General features: G+C 45.2%; 1 long non-coding RNA gene across 4 annotated transcripts; it reads left to right on the forward strand.

Moving 5' to 3' along the window:
- Window positions 1–13,966: 13,966 nt before the first annotated feature.
- Window positions 13,967–16,037, forward strand: LOC144138852 (uncharacterized). Of its 4 annotated transcripts, none has more exons than XR_013315990.1 (4): window positions 13,967–14,762; window positions 15,040–15,103; window positions 15,184–15,335; window positions 15,466–16,037. It is a non-coding gene; the product is annotated as an uncharacterized LOC144138852 (long non-coding RNA). The 4 variants fall into 4 exon arrangements; XR_013315989.1 differs by having other exon boundaries at window positions 15,204–15,335; XR_013315988.1 differs by having other exon boundaries at window positions 13,967–15,103.
- The last annotated feature ends 8,697 nt before the right edge of the window (window positions 16,038–24,734 follow it).

Genomic DNA, 24,734 nt, shown 5'->3' on the forward strand with positions numbered 1-24,734 from the left:
CGCGGATTCCTCGAGGTGGTGGTGGTGGTGGCCCGAAAAATGGCGCATACATTCCTCGAGGTGCGCTCGTGTTCTTCGTCGTCTTCTTCGTCTTGCTATCATGGTGCCACGAGGACAGACCCCCTATCTTCATTGGTGCCCTTCGCAGCAGTACCTGGTATTAAACCTGGTATTAAAAACGTATGTACATTCGTTATGATCATAATTAAACCGAGCGGCAATTATACATCAAATACTGCGGGGGGTGAAAATTGAACACTCGACCTAATACAGGGGGAGTGTTTTTACGGGTGCACCACCGTAGAATGCCCTTTTTAATGAAGGGATTTGACTGAAAACTCTGCGCTCGAGGAGAGCCGTTAGGGGGAAAGACACTCAAGGCTCCAGAGCAGAGCCACCCCTTTTCGCTGCGCACCTGGAAGTAGTTCAACAAACACATTTGTTGGCTGTAACCTAAGAAATTCAAAAATATATGGTCCGTATAGTTAAGCCTTGGGTTGGTAATGCCACTAAATTACTAGCCTTCCTAGCCAAAAATGTAAAACAGAGAGAACTATTTTTATATGTTCGGATTTTTTTAGTTGCCACTGAAACCACTGGTGTCACAACGGTTCGTTTCCGAAAAAAAGATGACGTTTTCGTCAACGGACTTCGGCAGCCAGCGTCAGCTCGCGACGTTATTCTCTGCATACTGTTTTTAAGAAGGCTGAGAAGCAAAATCTGGTTTGCAAAGTATACGGTTAAGTGAGACTGATGCGAACGGGAGTCTCCATCGTTTCCGCCATCCATTTTGTTAGCCAGTTTAACTGCGTAAGCGAGCAGGTGCGTAAGCTTGTGTTCGTGCTGCTATTTCGATATACTGCGCCCGCGCTATCTAAATACACTACACAAGTCTGTGGTACTGCCCAGATATCCGCCCCAAAGAAGTTACTAATCATCACATGCCGTCAGAACTGTAGCTCTAATAAAATGACCTTCTGAACGATACAGAGTTGGGCGTTATGGGCCACGGTCGGTCTCTCCAGTCAAAGCGCTGGCTTGTGTTTACGAAAAAATGAAGCGTGGGAAAGGAGACACCAATATGCCTCCATGCTCGGTGTTTGGGATTCAGGGCACTCAACCACGGAGCTCATGCGAATAAATAAACTTCGTAAAATGCGTTTCTCACGCCGAAACTGAAACCGAAACCATTTTATTGGGAACTGCTTTGGTGCAGTAACACACACAACACAGTTAGCTCCCCTTTCCGCGTCCCCCATTGCTTTCTCTTCATTGCCACTGAAAGTTCCCGTAGTCAGCCTTCGTATATTTGGGTTTAGTTTTGTTTCAGGACGATATTCGGTAAAATAAGGTGAGGTTAGGTTTGGTCAGGTTAGTTTAGGTTACATTGTAACAGCCATTACGGAAACTGCTTAGAAAGGCTCTCTTCCGAAGTAGAAAAGATGTGCAAAGATGTTTATTTCCTGGTGATGGTGGGCTCGCGTAAGGCAATATTCACGCGCTGTAAGTGCAGAGCGGAACCGCTCACGCTAAAAACGTTTCTGTGCGTACTGAGTGCGCCAGTCTCTCTGATTACACTCACAGCTATCGCATCATCTTCTGATTCCATCATCTTAAAGTTGGGCGAAACTGTTGCAAACCTGTAGCGGTGGGCCCTAGGTTCCCCGGGGACCAGCATGGCGTCTTGGTCGGCCAGATCGGCTTCAAGCAGCTTACTCTTATTTAGAAGCATTCAAGCGGCATGGCGTAGACATTATTCCGGTAGCATTTGTCCCCGCTAGTGACGGGGTGATTCGAGCGAAAAATTCAAAGCTCCTTCAAAAGCAGCTGAAACTAGTGAGCCAGCATTACATGGCCATCTCGGAAGTAAAGCATTATGGCAGGGCAGGCCTGTTGTGCCGATCGATAGACCTAGATTGTGTCGCGGACCTGCTGCAGTGCACATCGTTACTCTCGGTTACCGTAAACGCCTTCATTCCGCCGAACCTCGCTTGTGTGAAGGGCATTGTTCGGGACGTTGATCCCACACAGTCCCCTGAAGAAGTACTAGAGGAGTTCAAAATGGCAGGTGTGACGCCATTCTAGCGCTGTAGCAGAGTGGAGAATGGACGGCGGATCCCTACCCCGTCCGTTACCATGACTTTTGCAGGACTATAATGTCTCTCTGAGGCTGTTGTTGTTGTTGGTCAAAAAAAAAAAATGGCTCGTTCCCACTCAGGGGGATTGGCCAGGAAATGGGCGCTAACTGAGAGAAGAGGAAAAACTAATTTGGATTAAAAGAAGAAAAGTGAATAAATACAGAAAAAAGGTGAATACAAACGGGAGTAAAAAGAAAATAAGTAAACTGCCAGAAAATAAGGTGCGGTAGCAGGTAGAGCTCACCAACTACAAAACCAGCACGAATGAATAAGGAAGAATAAGGAAAGGATTGGCCGAAGGACAATCGTGGAAATTATGTAAGAAAATTAAAGAAAGAAGATTCGGCAGCGAAGGGGAGGCAGTGAGCGGGAAGGCAGAGGATACAGGCGCAGACATGTTTTTAAGAGCAGCCCGCCATCTTGAATTAGATGCTAGCACGGTAGACGGCGTGATTCAAAGATGAATGAATGTACAGCGCGGCAAAGATCCCCGCGGCAAAAACCCAGTACTGTCGCCCCAAATGATAATATTAGAGGAAGAGTGATTGGGTGGGCCAATTGATTAAAAAGGTTTTCCAAATATCTTTTTCGTATGGAGGCAAACCGTCGGCAGAAGAGGAGAAAATGCTTTATAGTCTCTAATTCATTGCAAAATACACAAAGGGGTGAGGGGGCCAGATCACAGCGGTACAAATAATAATTTAAATTTGGCACGCTACAGCGAAAGTTAGTTAGGCTAACTTCGCATTCGCGTGATTGGCTAATCCGGCACTTCCAGGAGAACCGGAGGTGCTCGAACTCTGAACCTACGCACGCAGATTCAGCCATGCTTTTTAGGAGGCCTAATCTGCGAAAACGTGCCGAGGTGAGGAACTGTATGTGCAGCAAGATTTCCACCACTGGGCCGTCCAGTGCAAGTCCCGCCAACGTATCTGCGGATTCGTTAATCCAGATGCCAGCGTGTCCAGGCACCCACACCAAACGCAGCTCTCGTAGTGATGTAGGCAATAAATAATTGAGGGCTCTACGTAGAGGAGAGCTATTTGGGGACGAAAGAGCAGTGCAAACTGAGAGAGAGTCGGTGATTACTATTACATGTTGTTAAGTAGAATCTAAATTTCGAAGGGCTAAGATAATTGCCAAGTATTCTGCATGAAAAGAGCTGGTGTAATCAGGTAGCCGGAGGGAAAAAGACCAATCTAAACAGGGAGAAACAATACCTACGCCTGCCTTCTCATTACGGACGGAGGCGTCAGTGCCGATAATGACATGACCTGGAAAACCTGTAAGGTGATCCTGCAAAATGCCGGATAAGAGATTTGACGGGAGCAATTTAGCATTCTTGGGGAAAATTTCATCGAAAGCTACATCTAAGGATGAGACGTGACGATTAGGTACGGTAACAGATAATAGGGCCACGCGTAACGGGTCTAGTAGGGATTGTGCCAATATCACTTGTGGGCGTTTGAACCTGGGCCATGTGCTGCTGAAGAACAACGACGGCCATGTTACAAAGGCAGTCTGCGGTCTGGATATGGGTGACGCCATTATTCTTAGGAATGCATCAACAGTGAGGGCGTGCAGGCGGGAGACTAGTGTGGGCATGGCTGCTGGTGCATAGGGTAGACCCTTTGGAGCCTAGGCCACTGCAGTGCCGGAAGTGGTGGAGATTTGGCCACACATTTGGCCAAACAGGGCTAGAAGAGGTTCTGTGAACCCTCTGAGAATATACATTTTATATATGTGTGCATTTCCCCTCCCCTCCCCTTTCTTTCTTTCCTTTTCTTTTTCTCTTTATTGTTCGCTGTCACCTCACTGTAATCAGCCCATCTGGAGTAGCAAGCCCTACCGTTAGTGGGGCTGACCTCTTCGGCTTTCATTAAAGTTTTTTTTCTATCTCTCTCTCTCTAGTAATGACGAGGTTGGAAAAGCTTCCCCGACTGTAGATATCGACGACTCCTACGACATGGAAGTGAATGACGTTTCTACAACTAAGACTCTCCCCACAAAACAGAAGAGGCGTATCTCCCCTATAGATGAACCTAAGGCTACACGTGGCCAACCAGCAAGCAAAAAGGCGTCCCCTATGACTGCAACTAATGGCAATGATATACTGGGGCCATTATTCGTCCACAGTACACGAGTCAGTATAGCATCTCCGAAGGTTGTTCAGTGGAACTGCCGCTGACACAACTGACACAACACAGAACTGACACAAAATTTTGAAGGCGAGATAACTTCGGAGATAGATTGGTGAGAACACATATACATCATCTGCAAAATATCAGCGACGAATACAGCCTATAACATATTTAAAATCAATTTTAAAGTGTGCGAAACGCAACCGAGCAGCCAGCAGAGGACCACGCGCAATCGACATCCCGAGGATATTGAGTAAATAAACAACATCCAAACACGTCACGAGTTTGTGTTTGCCGCTTCCGCGCTGCCGGCGTTTTTCGCCGGCTCGCCCGGCTCGCCGCTCCAATCGGCGGGGCGGAGCTTTGTTCTCACAAAGAACGAAAATCCATCGTTTTCGCGGGCACTCGCTGAAACCGAAACTGCGATGGGCCGCTGGCCTCTAATTAAAAACCGCGCACGAAAAGCACTGAGGTTTCTACAGGTTTATAATAGGGCAATAGCTACTTAGGCACAAAAAAAAAGCAAGATGCAAAATTTTTGTGTCAGTGCCCCCTTTAATTCTTCTTTTGTTGATCTCAAGTGTCTAGTTGCAAATTACAGTTCTGATGTTGTCCCTCCTTCAAGAACCATGGCTTCCCAAGCAGCAGAAATTGCCAAGCCCAAGCATGGCAAAAACATCAGTGGCCAATGTGTCCGAGCTTGGCAATACCTCGGCCGCCAATATTGGCTGGTGTTTTTCGAAAGGTGACAAGCCAACAATTGGCCAAGCCCTGGAAGGCCAATATTGGACAACGCTTGGCAAAGTACCTTGCCATGATAATGCCAATGGGTGGACCCCCACGCTATTTTTCATGCACATTTTTGGCTTTGTGGGCCAGTCCCTTATGACCAATGCTTATTTTACGAGTTGCCTCGCGGCCCGATTTCTGCTTTTATACATGCCCAGTATACAGGAAATTATTAAAACGGGGTGCGCATTATTTATTTAATGCGCACTCGTTTAAATAATTTCCTGTACAATGGCATGTATAAAAACAGAAATGGGGGACCGCGAGGCAAACTGCATCAACTTTGCGAAGCAATTATACATACGTGACTTGCCAAAAAACAATGGAGCAACACAAACACACCGGGGTCCTCTCTGTGTAGCTTTTTTTATTATGCACATCAAATATACGAGAAACCTCGCTTAACAGTGGCAAGAATACGAAACACAAAACATGAAAGCAAAACACAAATAACAGTCGAGAAAAAAAATTTAAAAAGCGCTGCTCATGAAGCGCGAAACCGATTATCATTCGTTTAAACTGCTTGAGATGCCTACAAAAACAGAAGCATTTCAGGTAAATGAAAACATGACCCTCATTCCCCGGTAATTCTCCGACCTCCCAAGACCACAATATGTTTTTGAACAGCATTATTGTAGAATAGCCCAGCTTGGAAAGCTTGTCCACTGCTGGCATCCGCCACTTGTCCCACGGGGAAAACACCTGTGCGTCGTAGCGCCTGTAATAAGTTAAAAAAAAATAGTTCACCATAATGCTAAAATTCACACTGCTTACTAAATACAGCACCTATACAAGCCTTACCACATATCCGTGTGAAAATATTCAGCCTAAAGTTCTAGCTTGTTAACACTCGCTATGAAAACATAAAAACGTAACTGCACTATTCATTTTTCAATACTGCGTTTTTACGGAAGCAGTTTACTGGGCTCGTTCTTGAGAAAAACAGTCCCGGAATTTCACCGAAAATGGGCTTCAGTCGTATTGCATTTCGCGCAAGGTAATATAAAAAGTCCCAATAGACAAAAGCAACACGCCAGCGGTTTTCCGTGAAATTTTTGTTGTGCCTTCGCTCACTTCTGCCCCGTCCAGACGCGGAATTCAGGACGCGAACGGAACCGACGGGAGAAGCCCAGCGGTAGTGTAATTACTTTGTCGCTCGGGCAATACCTTTACGTTTGCTCAAGAAAATAATGAAACGAAAGCTTCATTAATAGGTAGAGCTTAATTAAGCCAGCTTAATACATCCGCAACTCTTATACTGCACATGAGTCTTGCTTCAACGCATGCTGAAACGTCCGTGGAACCTGCAGTGGGGAGCACGGCTGCTTGTTCGGGAAAAACACAAAAGCCGGAAAAAAGGATAGCTAGAAACTGGGCGTCCACACAATTGGAAGCACATGTATGTGACCACTTTTTTTCTTCGCAAGAACCAAACAACACTAAGCAGCACTCGCGAGCGCCAGTTACAAACGACAGCTGAATTTTTGGCGGGAACGAGCGCGAGCACTCCCCGTACCACGAAAAAAATGAAATGGTGACTTACGTTTTTCAGCGGCGGCCCGTAGCAGGCAAAACGATGTTATTACACCAGTCAGGTATACTTCACACAGCTACCGACACCAAAAACGCACCCTCACAGACACGTACAGGAGTACTACCGCAGTTTTCAATGCCACAAAAAGAGGACGGAGCCGTCGGTGCAACGCGCCCGTCCCACCGACCCCGCCGCGGGTTTCAAAGAACGCACAAAGGCATAACGCTGAAGTAGTTTCGGACGTTTCGACGTTCACCGTTTGCGTTTAGGGGACAACACAAAATGACCAATTCCCTACTGAACGTTTTAACACTCTCTCTCACGCTGTTTTGAATAAGCTGCACTTTAGTTTTAAGTACACTTTGTTTCGTGGCACGGTGCTGTGGCTCTTTAGGCAACTACTTTTTTGCTGCGTTTTTGGGCCTGTTTCACCGCTCTCTAAACCGTCGTAATCGGTCATGTTGGGGAACCGACGCCCGACGCGGGCAAACGACCGCAGTGCTGCCCTCGAGTGGTGCAGTCAGTATATTATCTCTATGAGTGGTGCTGCTTGCGCGCCGGGTGCACATGTACACACGCAAAAATAAACGCACACGAGTGCTCTACAGTGAGACTTCATGCAACAAATATGCAAACAACAGGCAAGGCTGTCGGCATTTACACCTGCCAATACTTTTTTATTTAAATGTGCTACTTGACACAAGCTTGAAAAATGATTTGGAACTACTTTTTTTTGTTGTGCGCTGCGCGTGAAAAACAAATTCAAAAACACGCAAACTTCAGTAATATTTTGAGTGAACTTGAGTGGTCATTCAACTAACAAGAACATGCCCAAGACGTGCGTAAAGGGCACTCATACATACCTGCGTCACATATAGGCCTACTACTGTTCATAAAAATTCTATGATCAAAAAATTACGTCTGAATGAGCGCGCTGTCCCAGTGTGATTTTTTTGCGCACCGGCCCAATGCGTGTCCTCAAGGGCCGGTCCGTATAGCGCTCGTTGTCCCACGAATGGCTTTTTGCGTACAGGGCCGGGCGTCCTGGCCCAAGCTATCGGAAGCCAAAGGGGAAGCCAAGGGGCGTCCAATGATTGGCTATCGGGCCAATGCTGCTTGGGTTACTTAAAACTTTTTTTTTTTTTTTGCTTTGGGAAATTATCAGGTCCTTTAGGTTAGACCGCAATAGCAGAGGGGGCTGGGTTTACTAACCTTAGTTTTCTTCAAAACTTTGTCACAGAGCATTTACGTCGTTGGAAACTATGTCACCCAGTGGCGAAGTTCTCGCGGTAGGACCTTGGTTCTCCCTGGGGAGTCCTCTGATCTCCCCTCGTCAAGGTGTACTTTCCGGTAGGGCTTTCCGTAAGTGTTGAGAAAACTGGGACAGTTTTTATAGCCAGTAAATCGATAGTTTACTGTTGCCGCTTACTTCAATGCTCACTTCCGCTTCTTGGGGGCTTCAGAAACGGATTTCTCGTGGTTTTAGAGCTCTGGCACTGGCTGGAAGAAGAATGGTCCTGTCCCGTTCATAATTCCCGGGCAATTACATTTTTTTGCGTGCTGGATCTCGATCGCCCTTGGGACTTGACCTTTCTCCTCAGGCAATGTTACAAGTCCGCGTCCCTGGGGTACATTACCCTGCGGTTCAAGCAGTTATCATTTTCAACTTCAGTTTACAGTAGGTATCCCCCTAATTAGAATTGAGGTGAGAAAGCAAAAATTCATTAACGTTCGAGTTTATCAGGTGGCATTGCAGGACTGCTTTACATCAATGCAGACAACGGACTCCATTGAAGATGTTGAGTGGACGATGGAGTCTTTGCAGCAGCACAACAAGCGCTGAGTTCACAGTTTTTAGTTCGCACAGACAAAGGTCTTGAACTGGTGGAACTCTGATTGAAGTCGAGATTATCGCCGTAGCAAAGCAGCTCTGACGTCTCTTCTGCACATTCACTGTCCGGTAAATTGGATTAAGTAGCACAGAACATTAGAATAACGTTATCTGGAAGTTGCGAAAGTTTAAATAACGTTAAATGTTACGAGGCAATGTTTATGTAACGTTTAAAAAAAACATTCAATGTTTATGTTATGTTAGAAACGTTAATTTTATGTTGAAAACAAACATGTATATTAACGTTTTGTTCCCAACATTTATTTAACGTTTAGGAAACAACTTAAAACCAATGTTAAAAATACTAATGTTATTACAATGCTCATACTCAACATTAAAGTAATGTAAATATACAAACATTATAATAACGTTCAGGACATGTTCAGGAAACAACTTATCACCAATGTTAGAAATGGTAACGTTATTAAAATGCTCAGGACTCAACATTAAAGTAATGTACAAATTGAAACATTATAATAACGTTCAGGGCATGTTCACGGCAGAACATTAATGGGATGTAAAAATGTAAACATTATTATAATGTTAAGAAGTACCCGCAAGGCAACGTTATAGGTAACATCTTTATTGCAACATTATTACAATGTTCAAGGCATAACGTTGAAGTAATTTTAGAAATTTAACGTTATTAAAATGCTCGAGGTAATACTGTCAGGTAACATAATAAATCTGAACATAAGCATAACATTTATGTTACAAGGGCAGGGTGATGTTATGCTTGAAGCATTAGCGAAATGTTCAAACTAATTGCACAATACAACTGGCTTTTACCGAAGTCTTCAGGGGTACAGGGGGTCAAAACAAGTCCTCCCCCCGAAATTTCTCGTGAGGGAAGTGGGGAGGGGGGGTCATTCAGGACGGGTGATTCGCGCGAACGTGAATCGCACGCGCCAGATAACGCTTCCAGGCTCCAGCACGTACCGGTCGGTTCTTCTGGCTCCCTCTTCACCATTTTGACATATTAAAGGGGGGGGGGGGGGGGGAGGATATTTCGGGTTATTTCCTTATTTCACATATATAGAACTTTTCATCTCGTGCCGTCGGCGTGTCGCCACCGATTCTGCTATCTTTGGCGTGTATTCCGCGGCCAACTTTCAGCTCGTTTGAGCAGCTCTGGCGGCTCAACCCCCCCCCCCCCCCCCAACCCATTCGATATAAAATCCTGGCTACACCAATGCTTTTAAAAATCGCAGCCACATTATTTCAGTGCTTGACTGCATTTTGACGCCGCCGGAGATGTGCTGAGACAAATGTTGTAAGTGTGTATGCGTGCGTGTTTATTTTGTGTTATGAGCCCAGCCCAGCCCAGGACATGGGCAAGCCAACGTGTTGAGGAGGATAAATTACAGCGCCAATAGTGTCATCATGTTGTGGTTTTGGCCGCTGCGAGTCCGCGCGAAACATTTCTCAGGCAGGGCGGCTTTCCCCTCAATTGCCTTTTGTTCCCTCAGAGGAATAGCTCCGTCAACAACCGGTCCCATTTATGACCAGTCCTATTGTTGCCCACCGCCGCTCCCCTCGTTTTGCAAGGCGTGTATCATGCGGGTGCGCACGGCGGGTGGGGGCTTGCTCCCCCTCTCAAGACCTGCAGGGGAAGTGCGTCAAAAGCCTGTTCTTGTGTCTTGTATTCCGGCGTGAGGCTGCCTGGTATTTTTCTTTTCTGTCATCTGCACCGAGCGCAAGAAAGAGCGACAGCACAGAGCAGCAGAAGGTGTTTTGCGTCATCGAGAAATACACTTGTTGCCGGGAAACAACGATTTGCAAGTCAAATGCAGGTTACTTCAAATATACACGAAAGCACGCTTTTAACTATTTTCAGTAAGCATCATATGAAGTTAAATTTATTTTAGGAATTGACTAGGAATGATTAGGAATGAATGACTAGGATGAATGAATGAATGAATGAATGACTAGGAATGAATAGGAATAGAAAAAAAATGATTAGGAATTGACAGTGTTATGTGTAATTTTTACATTCCTGTCACGTTTGCACCGCAAATTCTGCGCCATTGAAGCAGAAAACAAAAATGCGAGAGCTGCTTCTTATCAATGCGGCGATCGAATTAACACCCATTGGATGATTTGGTAGATCTGTAACGAACTCACACCTACAGTGAAAGCCAGAGTTGCCCTGCGCATGCAACGCGAGACTGCGACACCGCAGTTTCGCGTTATTTTGTTTCGCATTAGCCATATAAAGTACAACAGCATTGTTATGGTGCATCAGCCACAAAGGAAGAAGACACGAACGCCAGTGCCTAGCCTGCTCGCACGTGTGCTAAATTGTAGCCAAAACAACACGCTGGGCACGCTCAGATCGACTCTGATGTGTACATGTATTGAAAAGGAAGAAGCCGAAGCTCTGGCGTTCTTGGTCTGCGCGGGGCCTTCTGTTCTGTAAATACGCCTTGTTGGTTGATGGATTGTAGGGTTTAACGCGCCGATGCAACGCAGGCGATGAGGCGCGCCGTAGTGAAGGGCTCCGGATTAATTTTGACCACCTGGGGATCTGTAACGTGCGCCTAAATCTCGTACGCACGGGCGTTTTTGCTTTTCGCCTCCATCGGAAAAGCGGCCGCAGCGGCCGGGAATCGAACCAGCGTCCTCGTGCCCAGCAGCACAACGCCTTAGCCATTGAGCCACCAAGGCGGGTGTAAATACGCCTTGTAAATACATCTTCGTTTCACGTCTTCCTCTCTGTAACATTTTGGTGGCGGTTGCTAACCATATATCCATGCTCCTGCCTTGAGCCTATACGAGCGCGTAAGTGCTCACTATCGATGATACCCTACGCTCGCGCTCGCGCTACAAACGGCTAGCCTCCTGGTTATAAGTTTAGTCGGGAAATCGACTTCATGATGTCGATGGGCGGTGGACCCTAGGTGAAATCAAGCACCGGGACCCTTGCGAAGTATCTAACCAAGCTGTACAGCCTTCCTTTGTAGCCGCATAACTGTATTTCTAGAGTGGATTTCAACTTTTAACATCTACGTATATAAACTGCACTCCGCTGTCGCTCCAATTCCTCCCCATAGCGCTGCGCTGGCGGCACGATTGCTGCCTAAATATTTTGATGTCTGCTGCTGCGGTGTTGTTAATTCACTGCAAAAGCTATAATGTTTGACAACTGTATTACCTTTGATGAAACTTCATAAAAATATTTAGGCGACGAAATCGAAACTTTGAAAACTTCCCTTTGCGGCAGACGTAATCAATTCGTCAATTTTGATGTAAGCCTAGGTTTATCCGCCGTGTAAAAGCACGCACCACGTCGAAATATAGAGTTACGCGTACAGTTAAACCTGTATGTAAAGAAGTTGATAAAAATTCAAAATTTTCGTTACATGCAGGTTTTCATTATATGCAAGTTTCGATTTAAGGCACCCGTAAATGAAGCCGAAACTAAATCAGAATACTTGACATCAGGGACAGTGAACTCTCCCTTCAAGAATTTATTTCAGAGTGAAAAAAATGCTCTATTTGCGGCTTCTGCTTTTCCACGAAGTTTTTCAGTACACGGCAGTCCAAAGAATCAAGGTCACTTATACCCCTGTATTCGCAAGCGTAACATAACTATCAATTTTGCCTTTTGACACTCTTCGCTGCTTTAACCAGTTTCAAGGAGCAAACGTGTGCTGAAAGGGCGCCTTTTCGCGAACTTGATGCTATTTAATTGTGCACTCAAACTTTTTGAGAAGGTGCTAGCTGGGATGCTGTATACCGAACGACAACGTTGATCCTACTTGCCTGCGGAGACGGCACCTGAAATTGCGAGCTTGTCTTGAAAAGACAAATCTTTTTGTTTTCTAGTAGCAGAACTCATCACCAACGAACCTACACCTCAGAAATCAGTGGAGACGCGCGAATATACTCACCGACAGTTGGGCCTAGCACCTAAGCGACACCACACTCACATTGGAAACACACGGTAGTTTGCAGCGCGGGCAATGTTCGCTAAATTATCTCCAGCCAATTTTTCAGAAAAAGTGCAAAAAACGATGGCTCATCAGCGTAGCGAATTCGTTACATTAAGGTGTAACTGTTGCCATGCCTTCGTTATATAGAGGTCAGGTCGAAAACGCATCGTTTTCAATGAGGCTGGCAATGGGGATTTGAAAAACTTTGTTAAATCCAGGAATTCGTCACATGGAAGTTAGTTACATCCTGGTTCAAATGTAATTGAAATGACTCATTTTTTCCCATTTTGTGCCTTGCAGACATTGTGCTAACTCAAAGCCCGAATTCTTCTCACAGGCAAGGGCAAGACGGTTAGGAAGTATTCGAGTCCTTATAATCAGCCGAAGCGCAATGTTTAGCCTCCAATTACGCGAACTTCGTTTAAAACCTTGAGTTGCGTTTGTTGTTGAAAAGCTGCGTACCCATATTTTTCCCATCATCGTGTGCGGCGTAAGGACACGAAGCCCTCGAAAAATGGGGAGGGTGAGGGAAGAGGGGGGGGGGGGGGGATCGAGCCTTTCAGCGCCCACTTTGTTGGCGCCTATGCCATCGAGCTAATTTGAAACGAATCATCCGATCTCAGTGTCTCCCTGTTACTGTTATGACGGGGTCTGGGACATTTCGGTGCAGCACGTTTCGGCGCACGGGCTTTCCGATGCACGGACTTCTCGGTTCAAAGGCATTTCGATGCGAAAACATTTTGAAGAACAGATATGGTTACTCGTAGTGTGCTCCTAACGTGCCACGATGGAAGAAGACAACGACGATAGAAAACGACGACGAAGCGTTTGAGTACGCAAGCAGTGCACGTGCAGTTTTCTGGAAACAGCGGTAATAAGACAACGCCAGCGGTGCGCTAGCTGTCTCGAGCAGGTCATGTAAAATATATTTGTTGGTACTTCGGTCTGGTTCTTGTATGCCTTATTTGCTTTGAACGTATTGTTGTATTTTGATTTTGGTAAATCATATGTCGTGAATGACTATTTACTGCACTTACTGAATTTTTTTATTATATTAATGCCGCGTTTCAAAAGTTTATCTTACGATTTGTGTCCATTGTTAGGTTTTTCTTTAACACACTTCAAGCAACACCTATTATAAAGCAGATTTATTTTACTCGTTGCGGCTTATTTCCTATTAAGTTGTGGTTCTTTGGGCAAGGGAGAGCTAGATTGCTCTAGATTCACTCAGAAAACATTTTAGAAAACATTAGAAAGAGCAGTTTCTAGCCGTAATATCCCGTAATTTGCGTAATATTCAGTGATTTACTGTGAAATGATATCCTATTATTTCTAGTCGTGAGACTATAATTTTCGGAGCCGTTTAACGGGGAAGGAAGAAGGGGGGGGAGATGGACTCCATGTGCGAAGGCATTCCTGGCGAAGGCATGCTTTATCGGCGTTCAGGCGAGAAATTACGTAATCGTGTTCGCTAATAGTGCTCAAGGCTGCAGGGGTAACTCGCTTGTTTAAAGCAAAAAAAAAAAAAAACCTTTTTTGTAGTTATGTGACCACACAGTTATTCCGTACGCACCAGCCGGACTGGTTAAATTGCCCACAATTCTTTTTTCATCGAAGCATGATATTTCTGACTAGTGAATCAAAACGTTTAAGTTCTAGTTTACAAAAAAAAATGCCACTGGTGTTTTTTACAAATTTTCTCCCTACACCACTCGTATTTCATGTTTGGTTATGAAGCGTTCCTTGATCCGGGCATCACGATCAGTCTCGTTCAAAGTCAATCTTGTTCGCGAGTCCTCTTCATTCTGTTCGTTGAGACGAGCAGGTAAGGCTGTCTTCACTTTGCGATGTAAAAGGCGAACTTCGCGGCGCTGTCCCCAAGGGCGGGTGGAGAAGTTTCCCGTCGCATTGTGCGACGTTCCTTTGTGTAGCATCCCCCCACGGCTTTTTGTTCATTCAGACAGGTTTCAGCCGCAGACAGCGGCTGCGGAAAGTTGCTTGGAGATCCACTGCCTTCTCGCCCCATATGAGAGGGAAAGAAAAAAAGGGCAAGGGCTCAAGGGGTCTTTTCTCGCCACTGCCGACCCCGGGCGCACCCAGCTCCAGTGGCTCCAGTCGTTACACCGGATCGTTTACCTGGAACACTGCAGTTGTAGACGTAAGTATATGCGCAAGCGCATGCTTGTTCAGTCGTAGCCTGTTCGATGGTGTTATATCTTTCTCCGTGGTCTGTCCAACCGAGACCCGTTTATCGCTGGATATTCAAAACGAAGCGCCAGAGGCGGCGTTAGGGCAATGTAAGCGACATACAAGGAAGGTGTGCAGGAGCAACTCGTGAGTATTTTCTTGCTTTACAGGGTGCGTTTCATATGACGAGGTAACAACGCCGAGCGTGAAAAAACAAAAACCATGGTTAAAGTGAACGCTAACAAATTTAGTGGCTGCAATGATACGCATGGCTTTGACTGAAAAACAGAACTTTCCTGCATTCGTGCAAATTAAAAAAAAAAAGAAGAATGCCCGGGTTGTTGTAAAATGCTCAAATTCTTCCTCCTTTCTTCCCCTAGCCTGTTCCAAGCATGTATTAAACATGTCACACAACTCTTTTCAGTGCTGAGAAAGACTAGGATCGAAGTTGTTCGTTTATGAGTTCCCACTTTGGTTCCCTTTATTACGTAAGTAAACTTGGACCATTATACACATTCGTGTTTAATTGGTGTTTCTTTTGTGTGAACCATCTGTAATACCTCTGTAGCACTTTGTGTTCTTTTTTAGGTGAAAGATCTGCCGGACTGGAGGAGCAAACGTCGCTACAACCAAGCGAATTTTCAGATGGGTTGTTTCGATTGAGGTAGCGGTCATCTATATACAGTTGGACAGGAAGAAAAGAAGAAAAAGGTCCGAGAGGTTATTATCCGTTCCCGAATAGTATTTGGTGAGTGTAGAAAATTTCTGAGAGCGTATTTTTATTTGTTTTAGTAGTTCAATTTATGAACTGCTATGCAGCCCATAACTAGTCGCGCCCTATGCTTTCCAGCTGCTGCTGGTGTGACGCAGGTCACAGTCGATAGCGGGCCACATCATTGGTGACTGGATCCACTTTGCGAATATTGGGCTTACAGGAACCCACAAGGTAAGCAATAAACTAATATTCTCAAAATTTAATAGTGCATTTATATTTAAATGATTTTCATCCTAATCTCTGCCTAATAAAAATACATGAACCATGCAGAAGACACAACACTCCGCTAGCGAGCGACTTTGACGAATAGACTCGGGAGATTCAAGTTGGGAGTCAGGTGACCCAAAATTTTGTGCGCTTGCTTTCTTCTGGTCATATGGTTAGCACGAGTTGCTGCGTAGCTGCTTGTTCAGTTACTCTCCTTTTAGTGCGTGCGTGTGTGCATGTGCGTGTGTGTGCGTGTGTGCGCTCGTTAACTAAACAAATCCTTAGGCGGCGACTACTTTTTCGCGCAAAAACCGCCTACTGCCGCAGCGTACTGAAGTAGGAATTGTTTGCTTTTTCCACACAGACGCAGCCAGCCCCTGGATGGAGCCTCCTCCCCTGCACAGCAGCAGCAATGGAATGTAAATAAAAAAAAAGTTGTAACCATGCAAAAATAAAATAAAATTTTATTTGAAATTTCACTTTTCCTTGTTATTTTGAAAATGCTTTAAAATATATCGTAACCGGCAAACGTGGATAACAGAAACAATGCTCCACGATACACATTCCACACGTTTGGCAAAACGTCACTGTAACGTTCCTGGTCCACATTCTGAAAAGGTTTTGCAACGTTAAAAGATTGTTTCAAGCGTGTTTTCTGCAACGTTAAGTAAATGTAAATCCAACATAATTACTATGTTGTCGAAATGCTTCCTCACAGTTTCAATAATGTTTGACGAAACGTTACTGTAACGTTTTTTAGTTGTTCTTAAAATGTTTTTGTAGGGTGCTTCTGCAACGTTAGGTAAACGTAACTCCAAAAGTATTTATATGTTGTAGAAATGCTTTCTTACTGTTCGCATAACGTTTGGCGAAATGTGATGTAACGTTTTACATTGTTTTTAAACATTTTTTGAACGTTATTAGCTTGTTCGCTGCAACGTTAGGGAAATGTAACATTAACATTAATAATATGTTGTAAAAATGTTTTGTGGACGTTTAAATAATGTTTGACAAAACATTACTGTAACGTTTTTGATAACATTAGTTAAACATTTCAAAAAAATGACATTAAGAACATTACTCTAACGTTAGCACCAAACAAAAAAAATACGTTCTTCTAATGTTTTGGTGCTACTTGGGACATGGCAGCAGTGGTCAAACGTACAGTTGCTGAAGCTAAAATGGATTACATTATAAAACTCAATGACTTTCTTTCGAATTCTAAAAATAAAGCAGCGCTCTATAGATTCATGACAAACAATTGGGCGGTTTCTATCAAGCAGGCGTCATCAGAGGTCTTGACTTCTGCTGAAGAGGCGCGGATTCTTGAGCGCTCTGCTAAAGGACTTGCGGTTCGGTTTTCATCTCGTTGTAGTAACTCCCGTCGTATCAGTTCTCCAGAAACAGATGATTTTATGCCAGTCTCTTTATGTCATCTGACGGAAGCCTTTTTCATCACACGATCTGAGGCGCCAGGGTTTGACGGCGTGGCTGTTGGTGCTATTAAATTTTTGGCTGAGGAATTTGAACCGGTTGTATTGAATGTAATAAATTCATCCCTCGGGTTTTGTTGGATTCTGCTCAACTAAACAGTGTCCAAGATAATTTTGCTCCAAAAGAAGCCCCGTCAGGGTTTTGATTTAACAACTTAAGGCCGATTGCTCTAACCTTCAACATGATAAAATTAATAGAGCCAATATTTCTTAATTAAACGGATGACTTTTTTCATGCAGGAACGGAAAGTACTCAGTCCTGCTCAGATTGGTTTTAGGCGGGGATGTTCTATTTGGAACGCTCATGTGAACTTAGACACGAGGATCCGCTTAGCGCAAAAAGGGAAAATGGTGTCGACTTCAGTGACCTTAGAGGCAGCTGAAGCTTATGACAGTGTCGAGCATGGTATCTTACTTAACAAACTAACCCACTACGTAACAAACTAGCCCTGCCTGCATACCTTTTTGCTCGGAATAGCGAGTTTTTGCCCGATCGGGAATTCTTTTGTGCGAACGGAAGGCTAATTTCAGGAAGATTTCCACAAACTAGAGGTGTGCCTCAAGGATCGGTTTTATCACCTTTACTTTTTAACATCCTTATCAGTGACATTCCTCTACTCTCAGATATAACAACCTACGTTAATGCGGACGATATAGCGTTCTTTGCGGCCGCAGTCGACATTCATTCGCTATATGAACGTTTGTAGGCCTATTTATCTCTGTTGTAGACATGACTTGACAGCATTCATTTAACGTTAAATGTGTCGAAGAGTTTTCTACTTCTCTTCCCGGTTGCAGGACCACTTTCAATATCTCTCGCTTACAAAAATCAAGTCATTCCACGCGTGGATCCGCTGAAGTGTCTTGGTGTTATATACACTTCTGCTCTTAATTGGCATGTACATATTAAGGCATTAGTCACAAAAGCGGAGAGAGCATTTGGTCACAAGAAAAGGCTATGTGTAAAACCAGCAGGAATGCGCCGGGGCACACTTTTGCTGTTGTACCGATCCTACGTGCGGTCAGTCATAGAGTTTGGGTGCGTATTGTTTTGCAGATGCCATATTTACAAACTGCGGCCGTTATACCTGTTGGAGGGGCGCATTCTTCGATTTTGCCTTGGCCTCCCCCGCTTCGTCTCGAACCGAGTTTTGTACTTAGAGGCATGCGTTCCTGAACTCAGGGTCCGATTTCTCTTGATGACGGTTCAAACTTGCCTCCGCATGTACATGTACAAAGGCCCCTCTGGAGCTGCCAAGCCTGCATTTATTTGGGATCCGAGTTTATTTTTTACATCTCCGTGGCCTAAACGTATTTCCCCCATGTGGTATTCGTTCAAAAGTGCCTGGATTGTATTTCTGTTAAACTATATGAAGTTATTCCGGTATCCACAACTGAGCGAGAAACTGAGTTTTTCTTTCAAAACCCCTTCCCTTCGGCTGCAAAACTTCTCCCACGCTCTCTATTAGCAGCTATTTTAATGAATATTTATCCAAGTATCCTGCTTCTTCTGTGATTTATACTGATTCATCTCAAAATGGCGAGAAAGCTGGAATTGGTATTTTTTCACAATCTCTAGTTGGAGTTATTCGCTACGAATCCCGGATTGTACACCCATTTTAATGGCAGAATTTTTAGCAATAGCTCTCCATCTATGCAAAATGCCGCAGCATGTATCAGAAATCGTCATATTGTTTGATTCGATTGCAGTTATATCGGCATTAACTTCCTCTTCCGACTCTCCATTGTACCGCACACTATTGTTTTTGTTCCAAGGCACGTGAAGGAAGTAAGCTTGCCTTGGGTCCCTGGCCATACGGACATCAGAGGCAACAATAGCGGACTATTTAGCTAATCTCGCTGTCACAGCTCCCGTTCAATTCGGAATACCTAATGTGGCTCTTTTTGCATCTTCAAGATTAAGGCGATATTGGTATTTAGACGCTACTCGTTCCTTTTATCATTTGAAGAGTATCAACATTTAAAGTTTGGGTGGAATGTTCATTTTGTGGTTCTCGGCAATGTGAATTGACCTACACCGAGCTGCGCTGCAGGATTCCAAGGCTTAATTTCTATTTGTTCAGATCAGGACTTTCCCCTACGGAACTATGTGTGCGGTGCCAGGTCCCTGAAACAATCGAACATTTTTTTCTCTACTGTCGCCGTTTTCCAACAGCTAAACAACTGCTTTTGAAGGACCCAATTGAGCGTTTGGGGTTGACCTTTTTCATTCCACTTATATTATCTATTGGCGCATCAAATTTGGGGTTTGCAAAAAGGGAGATATCTAATTGCATTCAAAATTTTCTTTCTGCTTCAGGTCGTTTGAATTGCTGAAGGGTGCTGATTAATGGGCGATTCTGGTTTTATTGACAGCTAAGTTTCTCTTTACGGCCTCTTTCCGGAAATAATTCAGTATTTTGATGTCCTCACGCATTTCAACAACCGATTTAGCCCTGGCCAATCCCCCCTTGTGGGTACGTACCAAAATCTTTGATGGCATCATCATCATCATCATCAAAGCAATAGGATGTTAAGCCCCACCCAAATTGACTTCAGACCCGGGAATTCTATTTGGAACGTTCATGTTGACATTCAGAGCCCCGTTAAACTAGCCCGTAGCCTAAAACACGTAGGCGCACTTGTTACTCTGGATATAACAAAGGCCTATGGCAGCGTAGAGTATACTACTTTAATGTCACATCTAGAGAGTAGCGAAATGCCACTATACACTCAGTCCTGGATTGGTACACTTTTAACTGGAAGGACATTCTTTTGTTCGAGAGATGGCAGATCATCTTCGCAATATCAGCAGTTTTGTGGGTTTCTTCAGGGGTCAGTCCTTTCTGCGATTCTTTTTAATATTTTTCGCAGATCATTTCCGATTATGTTTAGTATATCAACTTACGCATATGCCGATGATATTTCTTTTCACTCACCGGGCAGAGACATTCATGAGGTGTATCAACGATTACAAAGCTTTCACCCTACAAAGCTTTCACCCAAAGCTTTCACCCTAGGTCCCCCTAGATAATTGGGTTAGCATGCTATATTTATCGCTTAATCTGGGAAAATGTCCTGTTTTAGTATTTCCGGTCACCACCCCCATATCATTATGCCTATTGTACCGACAGAAATGCATCCCTCAAGTTACAGAAATTAAATATCTCGGTATAATCTATGAGGACAAGCTTACATGACGTCCTAATACTAAAAATGTAGCTGCTAAAGGAGAAAGAGCTGCAGGCGTTCTCCGCAGGCTATGTAACCACAAATTAGGGTTGCGTATAAGACGCACTGTTAATGATATATCCGAGTTATGTTCGCCCTTCGGCTGCGTCCTATTTTCTGGTTGTCCCGCGTACAAATTACATCCTCTATTTATGTTGAGAGAATGGCTTTGCGACTATGCTTGGGATTACCAAAATATGTCGCTAACCCTATTTTACACCTTCAGGCATGATTTCCTCCACTGAAGTATAGATTTCGATGATTGACCGTATTAACCTTTATCAAATTGTTTGACACCCCACTGCATGACCAACAGTTTATCTTCCGTCTGAGGCCTGATCTTTTTCAAGGCATTCAGTGGCCGCGGTTCCAGAGTTCCCAGATGGATCTAGTACAGTCATGGCTTCAGCCCCTTCACGCAGTCCTTTTTCGGCACCCCCTCCTTGTATTATTGTGTCATCTGTGGAAATAAACTTTGATAATGTCTTTCCCCCGAATGCAAAGATGTTGCCGGCCCGAATCCTCAATGGATTGCTGGAGGACCATTAGTCAACCCTTCATTCCAATATCATCATTGCTACCGATGTCTCGCAAAGTGATGAGAAGGCTGGAGTCGGGATATTCTCCCAGTCCCTCGATTCGTCCTTTCAGTTAGGTTACCTGATTACACACCTATTTTCCAGGCGGAATTATTGGCAATAATTTTGGCTCTTCAAAAACTTCAGCATCGGTTTTCACATGTTGTTATTCTTTCTGACTCCCTCTCTGTGTGTTCCGCATTAACATCCAAAAAAGATTCTTGAATTATCCGCACATTCCGGTCCTTTGTTCCTCATCAGCTTTGTTAGGTTAGGCTAGTGTGGGTTCCAGGCCATGCAGGAATCTCATAAAATGAAGTGGCTGATCAATTAGCCAGTACGTCTCTTGGTGGCCCTGTGGCCGTGCACTGTCCAAATGGTAACGTTCTATTGGAGGAGAGATTTAGCCATCTTCATGCGTGGAAGCGGATGTTTTGTGAATCAAGGCTATGCGAGGTAACAATCACAAAACTTCGGTGCAAAATTCCCCTATTAAATATTTATAAATCTGGTCTGGCTCCATCTCCGCAATGCCCTTTCTGCAAGGAACTGGAAAATATAGAACATTTTCTGTTTAAGTGCCGCAGCTTCTCCCCAATGCGACGCACGCATCTGGAGTCAACCTTTAGGCGCCTCCACCTTCCGCTATCTACTTCCGAGGTTCTGTCACTAGGCGCTACCGCCTGAGGAGTATGCCGCAGGGATGTTATGTCCGCCCTTCACTCTCATGTTGCGGCGACAGGCCGATTTTCCTGCTGGCCATATGAGCGTTCGCATTTATTTAATTTTCCTTCCTGACTCTACTTTCATATTACTCATATCAAAAAAATTCTTTTCTGTATTTCCTTATCTAAATTTTGAGATCTAAAATAATATAGGTCACATCCTGATTAGGTACAAAGCTTCTTGCCAATCCCCCGTGTGGATATGGGCCCGACTCTGAGGCCACGAACCAACCAACGTACCCAGTGGCGTAACTAAGGGGGGGCAAGGGGGTGCAAGTGCCCCGGGCGCCACTTGAGAGGGGGCGCCGAGCAGAGTCCTCTCAACATGTGCCCGAGGGAAAAAAGCAGCAGCGGGGCGTCACTGCCGCAAAAGTCCTGTTGAGAGCGCCAGAATGGGCTTGTTGGCACGACCTTGCAGCAAAATTCCCCGCATTTCCCCGAGGGGAAGAATGTGAAAGTGCGAATGCACGAGTTGAATTTGCGCGGTTCGGTAATGTTCGCGAAAGAGAGATCACACACACACACACAACTACAAAGAAAGAAAGATGCATTTATTCACAGACACCTATTTGTGTTGTCGTTGTACTTGATTGCTAGAGCGGATCTCAGCTTTGAAATTTCGTGTCAGCACTCCTTTAGGCGGGTGCATTAGCCCTTCTCACGCCCGATTCCTGGCCAATCCCCCACGTGGGTATGTGCCATGTCAGCGGCCAGGCAGCGCGCGCCCATCTCCCCCCGTTGCCAAGGAAGACGAGGAGATTCCTGGCCAATCCCCCACGTGGGTATGCTATGCGGACATCGCCGGTGGACGCAGGTTCAGGGTCGCTTAAGAAGTGCATTCGCACTTAAAAGAAGAGGGCTAATGAAAACAAGGACGACAAGTGGGCGTCACACATGGGGCGCAATGTCGGAGGACACACACGGGGCGCTAGCGCCCCACGCACCTCCCGGCATAGCACCCCGTATATGTCCCCCTCTGTCCGTCCTTGACTTCCTCAGGACTATTCCTTTGCTACAATGTGGCAGTTCAAGTAGTTTCTTTTCTTACTGCTTTCCTTGTCACGAAGCGGCGCCATCCATTTGTGTGAATACTTTTAGGTACGGAGTCCAGGCGGCAACCCCAGATGATATGTGTGTGTGCGTGCTGAATTTATGCATGTGCTTTCTGTTTTCGTTTGTATTCCAGAAGCGGGCGGTGGGATGGGTGGCGCTCTTAAAAATTGCAACCTTACAATTAGATTAATCCTTTTCAGGTATTCTTACAAGGCGGCGTGAACCACGCGCAGTAGATTTAAGGGATCCTCTTTTATATTCACTCCGAAGCATTATAGTCGTGTTCGATCAAAAACTATACCCGCCACGAATGCCCAGTGGAAAGCGTTGTGCTCCTCAGCTTGCGAGGTTGCGTTCTATTTCCTGCCGCAGCCCCGAGCTAGCACATCAGGATGGCTAGGTTCCGATTTCTCACCCTTTGAAAGACGCTCCTCGCCGTTTTGTTCCCCCGGACTCAAGGCCGGGCTACAGCGGCGGCGTCCGCCGCTCTAGCCCAGCCGTGGCAGACGCTGCTGCGTTCGTGACGCCGCCCCCGCGAATTTTAGGTAACGGCTGGCAGAATCTCTTGTTTCAATGTTTGTAGAGCCACGTGTGTGAATCCAAGTGACGTAGCATGGGCAATTGTTGTGTGGGTGTCGTTTAAAGCTTTGCTTCCCAACCACCTTCACACAGCGTGGATTGGAGTCATTTTTTTTTCTTGGCAACTTGCTGACGATGAGCATCAGCACTGGCGTCACAAACGGCAGCGATATGCGACGAGGAGACAACAGGTATTGCCGGGATGAGTATTTTAACGCATCATTAGCATTAATTAAAAAAACGTGGACATAGTATTTAGATATGAAGTTTGCAATAAATCATTTGAGCAATACATTTCATGGTTCTATTTTATGTAAAACGAAACGAAAACCGGTGACGGACAAGGTCCATTTCTTGTTTCACTTTTCTTTCGAGTTTTGTGGACTTCTGGCGTATATGGTACGATGAATACATATTCTAAGACGGCTACCGTCCACTGTAGCGAACAATCAATCAAAAAATCCCTCATTCGCTTTCCCAAAACAGCCAGATGGCATTTTTAAGTGCGAATGCACTTTATAAGCGACCCCAAACCATCCACCGCCGGCGGCGGCGGCGGCGTCCGCAGTGCTCCTCTATATTTAAAAAAGAAACAGCATCCGGCGCCAGGTTTCGATCCGAGGACTTTGCGGCCGCAGCGCGACGCTCTACCGACCAAGCCACGGACGCGACGCTGATATCAGTGTTAGTGACGCGCCTTATATCTTTAACGCATTCAAACTACGTCGTCAGCGGCGTGCGTTGGCGACTCAGCGGCGTTATAGCGGCTTGATAACTGCGTGGTGTACACGTGATACTACAAACCCGATGGAAGAGATGGAAGAGAAGGCGGCGAGGCGGTGGGCTGCGGGGGCCGAGCGCAAGCGCCGCAAGCGGGCCGACAACCGTGCATTCGCACTTTCACATTCTCCCCCTCGGGGAAATGCGGAGGAATTTTTTTTCAACATATTGACCACGATAATAATAGTAATAGTAAAAACAGCAACAACAATAACAATAATAATAATGACAATAATAATAATAATAATAACAATAGTAGTAATAATAATAATAATAATAATAATCACTATCATTGTTATCATGAGGGGCGCGATAATATATTTGCCCTGGGCGCCATCTTATCTAGTTACGTACAGTACGTACGTAGTTACGTACAGTCGGGGACTTAATTTTGCAGACCACGCGAGCGCGTGGCAAAAGCCAACGATGCGCGCTCTGGAGGCCCGGCGCCTGTTGTCGAGACCGGCGCGGCGCGCATGCGCGTCCTGTTTTACTCGCAGGCACGCCGATTTTCTCGCTTCCTGCAGCGGTGCTGCAATGGTCACTCAAGCACCGCATAGTCACGCATTTGTACCATTTCTTTCTTCACGATGGCACATTTGGGGCCTAACGTGACGATTGCGAGGGCTTTGGCGCAAGTGCTCCTCGCGTCCTGATAAACACTTGCGCGTCATGCTTTATTTGTTTCTTTTGTGCTT

This window comes from Haemaphysalis longicornis, unplaced genomic scaffold (genome assembly GCF_048455015.1).
Source record: "Haemaphysalis longicornis isolate Haplotype H1 unplaced genomic scaffold, Haemaphysalis longicornis Haplotype H1 scaffold_5, whole genome shotgun sequence".
In the NCBI taxonomy this organism is placed as follows: domain Eukaryota; kingdom Metazoa; phylum Arthropoda; class Arachnida; order Ixodida; family Ixodidae; genus Haemaphysalis; species Haemaphysalis longicornis.